This window comes from Stomoxys calcitrans, chromosome 4, assembly GCF_963082655.1.
Source record: "Stomoxys calcitrans chromosome 4, idStoCalc2.1, whole genome shotgun sequence".
Classification (NCBI taxonomy): Eukaryota; Metazoa; Arthropoda; class Insecta; order Diptera; family Muscidae; genus Stomoxys; species Stomoxys calcitrans.
Window position 1 is genome coordinate 648364 of NC_081555.1, and position 10743 is coordinate 659106.

Consider the following 10743-nt stretch of genomic DNA (forward strand, 5'->3'; position numbering starts at 1 on the left):
TGCGAGAAGTCGAGACGTCTTTCCAACTTTCCATCGTATAGCCGGATGAGTGTATGTTCTTTCGGGCAGAGCTCTGTGCCATAACGATAGCCGCAAAGGAAATTCTGGGAAGGGATTCACAATTTTCGAAATCAGTATATATCGCGTCCCTCAAGGTCGAGGGTTCTATTTAATGAGCTATGTAAACGGGGTTTAAGAGCTAAATGATATTTTCCTCAAAAAAAAAAAAATTCTCCAAAGACAAAATTCCAATGCAGTTTTATTTAAATGCAAAATTTTCTTGAAATTCTCTCCAAAAACGATTTTTTTTTGAAACTTTCCCCAAAATGTTCAGCAAACTTTCAATAAAATTTTCTCACTGGAATTTCCAGTCGACAGTCTTGCACTCTAAGACCCCTCGTAGTAAGCATTCTTCCATGCGCTAGCAGTTTACATGCATTACAATTATTTATGTTGCAGGAACTTTAAGCATATTTGTCTTCATGCTTGTGAAGTGAAAAAGCAAATGTCCACATTTATTGAAATTTTTTCTGCATTGTTGTAGTGAATGGCATGTTTGTTCCGCAACATGCAGAGAAACCCTACAACTTTATGCGAGTCTTTTACTTGTGGCATTCAAGAGTTCAAGAACTTGGATTTATTTACTGCAATTCGTAATGCAATGTCATAAAACTTGCGAATAGTTCACATGAGAAATGAAAATTTAATTAAAAGGAAAAAACCAAAAACCAGAAATGATGAAATGATGAAATGATTTAAAAGGTTTTTAATTTGTATGTACTTACATTTCCATACACCAAATTATTTGTGTGGTTGAGCCCTTTGGTCGATTTCATCTGAAAAGAAAGAAAATGATTGAGATGCAAATCTAATAACTGAGATGGGCAATTTCGGCAAACATTTAAATGTACATTATAATTAAAATAAAATCAAGAACAAAAAACCTCATCCTCCTCATTTATTTAATCAAATTTATTCAACTTGGTCTTTCATTTACTTTTCAACACCACACCACACCGCAATTCACTGCATCGCACCACACACCACACCATATTTCTCGAGTGCTTTTTTTATCTTTGCCAGCCAAAGAAGCCTCAAACTGAATAATAATTGCAGATATAAACACACATGTGTGTGTGTGTGTATGTGTGTGTATGTCATACTCACACATACATGCATGCATGAGTTGGTATATGTGAACATAAAGAACAATTTGTTAGCAAACATTTTAACTTAATTGCTTTTCCACATTCTTGACACTGATGCCTCTGCATTTCATTGGGGTTTGGCGAGAATGGTCTGGTTGGCTGGCATGCATTTTGCAAATCAAATGGGAAAAGTTTGAATTTTTTCAAATATTGTTTCATTTCAGAGGTTTTGCGGTCCCCAGACACCTCATCAAGTCAACTGGATTCAATTAAATCTTATTGGGAATTCAAATTTTGTTTTAGATTTTCCATTCAACAGCTCATAAAAACAAGGACATCAAAACACAAAATGCTTGACAACTTTTAAAGTCTCGGGTCTATTGAAGCCTGAAGGAAATCCCCATTTCAAATAGATCTGTTGATTTTAATAATGGATTTGGTATGTACAACAATCGGTTTGAGGTGAATTTGAAATTATGGAATTGTTATAGAAAATGGCAAAACAAACTTCTGAAACGTTCCAACTGTAGGAACAGAGGTGGACTCAAAGAGTCCATACATGTCCTCAGAAATCATTTGAGGTATGTTGACATACTCTAAAGAAATAAAAACAGATTATCTGAAATTTTAGATATTTTCTTTGATCGGCTATGATTTCAAACCTGCGAAGCAAGACTTAAAAATAACGTTGCTATCATTTTATTTCACCTTCACACTTTCCACCCATGAAAAATCAATCACGGCGTTGTCAAATAGACCCCATCGGTTCATAAAAGCGTGCCCCGCCACACACACAGATGTGTTCAGATCAACCACAAATATTCATAAGTCAACAACAGTTTTCTTCAAACGAAATATTGCAAAATGTGCCGATATTTTAACCAAAATCGTTTAGTTAGAATGCGGCAACAGAAAAGTTTACGATTTTGGTATTCTGTTGCAACTTTTAAAGATAATCGTCATTGTTCAAATCACATGTTTTGGTTAACGAATAGAAAATTGTCAACTAAACAACGAACAATTATTTGTTGTTTACTAACGATCAGAACGAAAGCAAATTGTTTACAGGGGCTTTTAAGTATTTTTCTATTGATTTTTCGTAAAATATTTCAGAAACGGGTGTACAATCAATTAAAAAGCGTGCTTTTCATAATTTGAAAAAAAATATATTGGGGATTGCGAATGGCCTATATCGGTTCAGATTTAGATATATCTCCCATATAAACCGATCTCCCGATTTAACTTCTTGAGCCCTTACAAGCCGCAATTTTTGTGCGATTTAGCTGAAATTTTGAATGCAGTGTTCTGTTATGACTTTCAACAACTATGCCAAGTACTGCCAAAATCATTCTATAACCTAATTATGCCCTATAGCAAAATTAATTTTGTATACATTTTTTGCAGAATCCATGGTGGTGGATTCCCAAGATTCGGCCCGGCCGAACTTAGCATGCTTTTACTTGTTTACATTAAAATAAGAAAAATTTCGGGCGGTGATAAAAATGATTTGCTTGTTTTTTGTCGTTTTTTTTAATGTTGCCTGTTTTCCATACATCCCAATTGTATGTTTACAAACATCTTACTACATTGCACCACAGACACCTAAGTACGTTAGATCACCCTATGCCATAAAAATCATTTCCGCAAGTTATCAAAAATACGCCTGTTTATGATAATGACAACATTGGTTTATGATTTTGCAACGTCTTTTTCTACCAGTGCAAAGGTGTTTATGTCCAAAACCATTCCTACAAGTTTAAAGCGATTTTTGGTTTGATAAAAATTCGCTGAGTTATTTATGCTTGTAAAACTGGCATTCCATCCAACTGGGTCTTAGGCTTGCAAACGTTGTTTTTTCTTACTACCGGACACAACTTGTGCCTCTAATTTCGATCGCTGACGAATGTCCTTTTACATCACAAATGACTTCGTATAACTTGTTCTTCGAAAAAATCGTAAATATTTAGCCGCTCTCCTTTACGTAGAGCTTTTCTGTTTCTTTAGCTATGTTGGCCTTGTCCAACATATTTTCTAACCTTCAACGATTCTTTTTCGAGGTTAGTATTTACAGCTCACAACAAGCCGATTACTGGCTTAGTTGTATGCCCATTGCGGTATGGGACGGATTAATATCCGCACCTTCTTTTCAACCTAACCTAACCTTCAACGACATTTCGGGTCATTTATGGATTACAACCCAACTTTAGTTGTGTAGCCTACCGGCAAATTTGTGAAATTCCCTTTTTTGTATTGAATTGCATGCTTCTTTACAATTTATTCAGTAGCTGAAAAAATTTTCAGCAATGGTTATCCCCTCATAATGCTGGCGATATTTGATAAGGTACTGTACCATTTGGTTTGGCAGCCATATATAAACTTATCCACATAGAGGTGTCGCACTGCGGCAAGCCATTCGGGCTCGGCTATAAAAAGGAGACCCCTTATCATTGAACTTAAGCTTTAATCGGGCAGCACTCATCGATATGTGAGAAGTTTTTCCCTCTTACTTAATGGAATGTTCATGTGTAAATTTGCATTAGAGTACAATTTAAGAAGAACTTCCTTAATTTCTAGTCAAAACTCCTTCACCACAAAAATGTTCCATTTAAACTTTGGAAAATTGGTAATCTTGAATAACAATGATAACAAGTGAATAACAATTTTGGGACAACAACGTTTTCAGTGTATCAAAATCTTTGTTGAATTTTTATTAACTAAATAGGATGGAATGCAGCTACATCATACGTAGCTGCATTCCATCGTTAGACTAGAAATTTAAAATTTAAATTGCCTTAATTAACTTTCTCATAAATTAACGTTAAAGTGCAAGCCGTATGCAGTATACAGCTTTTCAGTACGAATATATCATTACTGTTGTATTATAGAAGACCTAGAATATTCCACAAAAACCATCCATTAATATTTTCACACACTTTTTAATGCCAAAATGGCAGAAAAAAAATTCGATTGTTTTGTTTAAGCCCAACACATAAACGATTACCTTTTCCGCCCTACGAATTAAACCTTTACAAGGGATGTGGAACCAACATGAGTGGAGGTGGTAAAATCACAGCATATTTTGCGTTAGTCAAATTAAAAAGTTTTACTCTCAAACTCATTCAGCATAGTTGCCAAAGTGAAGCTATTTATGTAACAAGCTGGAAAATATGGCAGCTTTGGCATTTGTAATGTCGAAGGATGAAATTCCCGCAATTCTAAAAGTCCCACGGTGTTCAGAGCGTGCTGATACATTCTGCGAGAACAAAATTCATTACACCTTTTGAACATTAAGCCTTTGGAAATGTTTGATGTCTTTAAGAAATTTGTTATGCTTGTTCTTGATTTTAATAAAGGTTTTTGTATTACCCACATTGATTTTACTTCACTATATCATGTTTCAAACTATAAAATAAATGTGTCTACCTTAAATAATGCAAGTAAAGCGTGTTAAGTTCGGCTGGGCCGAATCTTATGTCAAGTTCTTTGGACGCTTTCTCTTTAAAGGCAGAAATTTAAAAGGGATTTTGGGAGATCATATTCTGATTGAGCTTAAACTTGAATCGGACAGCACTCATTGAAGTGAAAAGTTTGCCCGTGTTCCTTAATTGAATGCTGATGGAAAAATTTGTTGTTGTAATTTGTAATGGTAGGTCGTAACAAGAAATGCCCAAGAGAGCTTTATCAGGTTTTAGACCTATCAGAATCGTACTCGATACATCTGTTGGAGGTCATGGGAAAACTCATTGTGCAATATTTCAGGGAAAGCGGGTAAGAGCTGCGCTTTTTAAAAGCTTAATAATTATAATCTGGAGATTGGTTTATATGGACCGATATAGCTCATACACAATCCCAACAGACCTAAATTAATAAGAAGTATTTATGCAAAATTTCAGACTCCTACCTTTCTTTCTTCGGTTGTAGCGTGATTTCGACAGACGGACGGACATGGCTATATCGATTTAAAATGGAATGACAATCAAGAATATAAATAATTTATGGGGTCTTAGAATAATATTTCGAGGTGTTACAAATAGAATGACGAAATTAGTATACCTCCATTCTGTAGTGGAGGGTATAAATATAGTAATAATATAGATGTAGTTTTATATTACCATCTCTTTCCCAGACGTATGAAGCCATTTTTCCTGAATAAATCAATTAACTAACATATGCTTGTTATGGAAGACAATCAGTCATAAAAATAATTTTACATGCCATTTACTTCAAAGTATTACAGCAAAATTATAGTTTTAGATAAATAAGGGAAGCATTGCAAAGAAGTTTTGGATATACATGACCGATAGTTAAAATGCAACATATCCAAGTATAGCACATAGCTTGCATCAAAGACTATCTGTTGCCATACCAAGATGGGCGAAGAACTTTAAATTTTACCATTTTGGCTTGTTTCTCTTTCGAGACGAGCTCAATGATTATTTACTATTTGAAAAAAGAGGCCACAAGGGCGCTGTGGTTAGCTTGAATCTGGGCAAGGATATCAAAAAGATGGTTAGCTGTGTATAACATCTTTAGCAAGTGGTGTCGCTCTGCTGCACGCCTTCAGATCTGACAATCAAAAAGGTAGTCCCTTGTCACTGAGCTTAAACTTGAATCAGACAACACTATTTCATATAAGGAAAAGCTTCCCGCTATTCGTTCATGGAATTTTCACATTAAAATCTGAATTTCATTCAGTTTGTTAAACTTGCTCATGTGTTATAACTCAAAGGTGTGTCCATTGATCAGCTGTTTACCATTTCTCACCAAAGATTTTAGGAATTTTACAAGATATACAATACTTCTCAATATCGTAAATGGAACACAATTTAGATTCATGCAAGTTGGCGTATCGAATGCACCATTTTTATCAAATACTCTCTGTGTTCCTTCGTAAATAAAAAATTATTTTGGAAATTATTATCAAATTACGCTCAATTGTGTTGAAAAAGTTTTTTTTTAAAAATTTTTGGCCCCATTTATAGCAAGTTTAAAGGCCTATTTTTTATTTAACGGAAAAATTGGAAAATGTAAACATCATACCGCAAGTAACTGGGAGTGTCACTATTGTTTGAACCTAAATTGTGGGTTTATTACAATAGAAAACCAAGCAGTTTGTATTCAATTTCTAAAATCTTTGTTTCACACAAGCTTTTTGTCTCACCCTGTACTGCCGGTATGCAAAATGCCTTAACACTTGCCTCAAGTTATAATAAAATTGCAAAGGAATCTTTTCCTGGCGCATAGACTATAGCCAAACTTTCAAATGGCAGCGTTGGCAATGGTGCGCTATGGTTTATGCCGCCTGAGCTCCATGCAGTTTATGTAGTTCATATTGTCGTTGGCAGTGTTTGTGGTGCGAGGGTGGTGGTGAGGGATGTGCTTGGGGTTTTGTGGCTTCTCCCATGTTTGTATTTAAATTAAGCTTTGACAGTATGAAACCACAAATTAGACCACAAAATGCTTATAATTTGCGGATTTTACACGAAATTCTCCCCATATAGATGTCGTTTTTCAACAAAGTTCCACACTTTGCCCTTTTTTGGTGGCGGCGACTGTGGTCGTGAATGTAAAACAACAGACAAGCTCAGGGGAAATCCAAAGGATACGCTGCAGCAGCAGGAGACGAAGTGCACATTTGGGAATATTTAAATACTTCTCAAACTAATAGTTACCTAATGAAGAGGGATGGAAAAGGGACAGCCACCGCTGCCAAAGGCTTGCCGCGCCACATCACTCCCATCGCCCACGTCGAGAAGAGCCAGACGACAGCCTTTATATTTCTCACACCGTTTGATTTAGGTGCGAGTGAAATTAAAGTTGCGGCTTTCCCATAATGAATTCCATGGCAAAAAGTTAAATAACAATTTCACAAGTCAGCCCAGAAACTAAAGTATACTTTCAGACTCATAACAAAAATGGATTGGAATGGAAGGGGGCGCAGCAAAGTTACCAAAAACTATGCAACATAACTTTTGGCACTGCCACTCAGGTAGCCAACACAATAGCAGCCAGTCTAATTTCATTTGTCGTCAGGGTTCGTATGTTTAAATGAAAATGCCGCAGAAAAATGAAAAACTTATGATTTAATAATTGGCAAAGTTTTTGCTCCGTTCCTTCCTTTCACTCTCGCCCTCTCTATCTCCTGCCTCCCAGTGGCATACATATGTTCGCATTCACAGGATGGTTCTTTATTGTCCTTCTGGCTTATTGCATGCGGCTCTCGCCACCGCCGTCACCACCACCACCACCACCATAATGAACAGTACACAGGAACAATTAGTTCTCCATGTAATATTTAATTACCTCTCACAACATCGACTACAACAACAACACAAACAACAGCAACAGTAGCATCATAAGCTGGGCAGCAACAACCGCATCCACAAAAGTTTTGTAATAATTTATGTTTCGGTTAATGAAAATACGAACGAACGAACAAAGCTGGCAAGCAAACGCAGCGAATCAAATTTCATAAAATGAAGCGAACAGAAATTATGCTGTTCTACACCCAATTATAGTAAAAGAGAACTTTTACTTCTTTGACCACAGCGGTTGCTGTGGAAATGTTAGCACTGGTGGCAATATCTAACCGGACGAAACCGGTTTTGCTTAAAATTTGTCACTTTAGATTTCAGAAAAAAAAAAACATTTAAAAATATACCAAGTTCGGCCAGGCGGAACTATAGGTACGCAGCCAAGTCGAATAAAAATTGGCGCATCAAGAAGGCTCAAGAACTCAAATCGGGGAATAGGGCTTCATCTATTAATGGACTTTGGTAAACGTACTGCGCATATCATTCCAACCCAATCACATAAAAATTGTAGCTTCTCACTGATAGAATACGTTGTTACAAAATCATGCACCAATGGTGTCATCATAATCAGATGGTGTTGATAATATTGACAACGTGCGGCATTTCTCTACCGATGGATGGAACACAGTATAGATTCTCAGCAGCTCACAAAAACTTTTTGCTATCTGTAAAAAACACTGCACAAAAGACGTTGTCAGAATGTGAACGACTGGTGGCAGTTTCGAACGTTTCATTCACAAAAATCGATTGTAGGTTTATGAACACTTGTGATTGAGCTGATAACTTCTGTGTGTGTTCTTTTACTTTTATGAACCAATGGTGTCAATTTGACAACTCCGTAATTGACATTTCCTATGAGTATAGGGGCTCAAAACATCAACACAGCAAAAATACAATCATTCATATGAATTAAAGTTTAAGGTTACAAAATAACATGCTATAAACTGTAGGCCCGACAGCCGGAAGGTAAGAGAGCAACACTATGGTACTGATGAATAGCTGTGGCCAACAGTGGCGTGTAGTCTGTTATCTGGCAAATTCTTTTCAGTATTCAAGAAAAATCCTTCATTTCCTGTGATGTTTCTTTTCATTCAGATTATTCCAACTCTCTCTCCCCTTTGGGAGCAATATCGTATATAATAATAAATTCATTGTCCAGCCATAACAGGCAAACATAATTAATTAACTGTTTTTATTTGAAACTGTTTCAAATTACTAAAATCATAACATCAGTCACCGTTTTTGAACAAGATAATGAAACAACTTTCAATTAAAAAAGCAATTTAAGTCAATTAGTACCAACTAAAACAAGTACAAGCGCGTTGAGTTCGGCCAGGCAGAATCGTATATACCCTCCACCATGGATCGCATTTGACATGTGCTTTGAATGATGCCTTTCCAATATATAGCAGATAGAAGTCATATAAAAATAACTGGTACGGCTGTTGGAAGCCATAACAAAATCGAACGTGCGAAATTTCAGCCAAATCGGGTGGTAATTTATCCTTCTAAAGGCTTAATAAGTCTTCTTCGAAAGTAAGCGTGCTTTCGACAGACAGACATATGGACGGACATGACAATAATTCAGTAGCAATAAACAAACTTTTCGAAAAGTAAACTTCTTTTAGGAAGAACGTTATAATTGTTTATTATAAAAAGAATTTGTGACGAATACATAGAATGTTTGGGTCAAAATACTGTAAAAAAATCTTTGTGCTGTAGAAATTCTTGTTGCCTCCAAACTTGCGCCGTTTGGAGCGAGATTTTTTGTTTGTGTTATTGTAAATGCAATCATTTTGTTCAGCTAAAGTAAAATTTGAAAAATTGTCACTTTCTGAGTTTACATACGCACACGGTCTGAAAGCTCCCCATAACGACTGCTAGTAGATTGAGTTTTACCCAATAAAAAAGTTTTTTTTTAGCTACATTTTCTGCCAACTGGAGTATACAAAAGATATAAACAAACTAAAAGAATCGTCTTTTTCTTTCATTTATCTGATAAGCATGTATTTTCATGAAAATGAATATTACTAAACTGAAAGGTTTTTATTGGCGGACGTTTCGGATGCTTAAAAAATTAAAGAGAGGAATGTTGCACAGTTACTTTAAAAATGGTGCTTCTGCAGTTTTGTTTGTCGCAAAACTATTCCAAATGGTTTACTTTTTGTGTGCAGTCGTTGAAAGTCATAATATAACATGAAACCGTTAGAAATTAGAGGATAGATTAGTTAGTTTGAATCTTTTCGAAAGATAGAAGTACGGACATCGCTAAATTGAATTTAAATGGCATGACGATCAACAATTTGTATAATACAAAGGATTTTAGACTTATAATACGGAGTATTACAAACGAAATGACCCTTTCCTCATTTTAGCTGCATTTTGAATATCATCATGCAGAGAAACTTAACTCGAAAGTTAAAGGCTGTATTGGGCTGCCTCGACATCGACAAAAAATCAGAATTTGGCTTAGTATCTATCATCAATACTATGTTGGTGGTTGATTGACCAAGTCTGTAGATACTGAATGGTCCTATTAGCACACCGACTTAATGAGAAATACACTCAATTGCATCAAGCATACAATGAGAATTGAAGAAGACCTAGCGCATTGACGTTTCAGCTATAATGCAGATTGCGGACAGCGGACGCATATTGACGTTTCAGCTATAATGCAGATTGCGGACAGCGGACGCATATTCGCTTTCACCATGTCGCGGTCTTAAAAAATTCCGCTTAAAATGTATGGGCCCTTGCTACTTGCATACTTGTTTGTATATGCAGGAGGATATTTATGCTTCAGTAAAACTACGACACTCACAATGGAACCAAATGTTGCTGACCAAAAAATTTATCCTTTGGTCCATCTTATCTGATGATATGGTTCAAACTAATTGGCTTATGTTATTTGCCTAAATTATATATCTTTATTCGTCGCGGAATACCAAATCAGTGCGTTCACTTCAACAGCAGCCTGTATATATTTTCCACATACATATATAGGTGCAAATAGAAACACACTCACACCAATGACACACACACAACTCTACGGAAGTTTGGAACATCCGTTTTCCTTCAGTGACTCCCAACTTCCCAAAGCACTTAAGTAGCATTCACAATAGTGTGAGTGAGGTTAGTGCACAAACATATAAACTTACTCACACCCACATACTCTCCATACACACATAATTAACAAACACAAATAAAATACTTAATGTTATGGCTACAGGCAAACCTCACTTAATGTCGCCACCCCCCAACCCCCACATGCAGAAACCCCG

At 36.0% G+C, this 10743-nt stretch overlaps 1 long non-coding RNA gene across 1 annotated transcript; it reads right to left on the reverse strand.

The window, feature by feature from the left end:
• Positions 1–241: 241 nt before the first annotated feature.
• LOC106084209 (uncharacterized) lies at positions 242–1108 on the reverse strand. Its single transcript, XR_009398077.1, has 3 exons — positions 998–1108; positions 786–836; positions 242–672 (listed from the first exon to the last, which is right to left on the reverse strand). It is a non-coding gene; the product is annotated as an uncharacterized LOC106084209 (long non-coding RNA).
• Positions 1109–10743: the final 9635 nt, after the last annotated feature.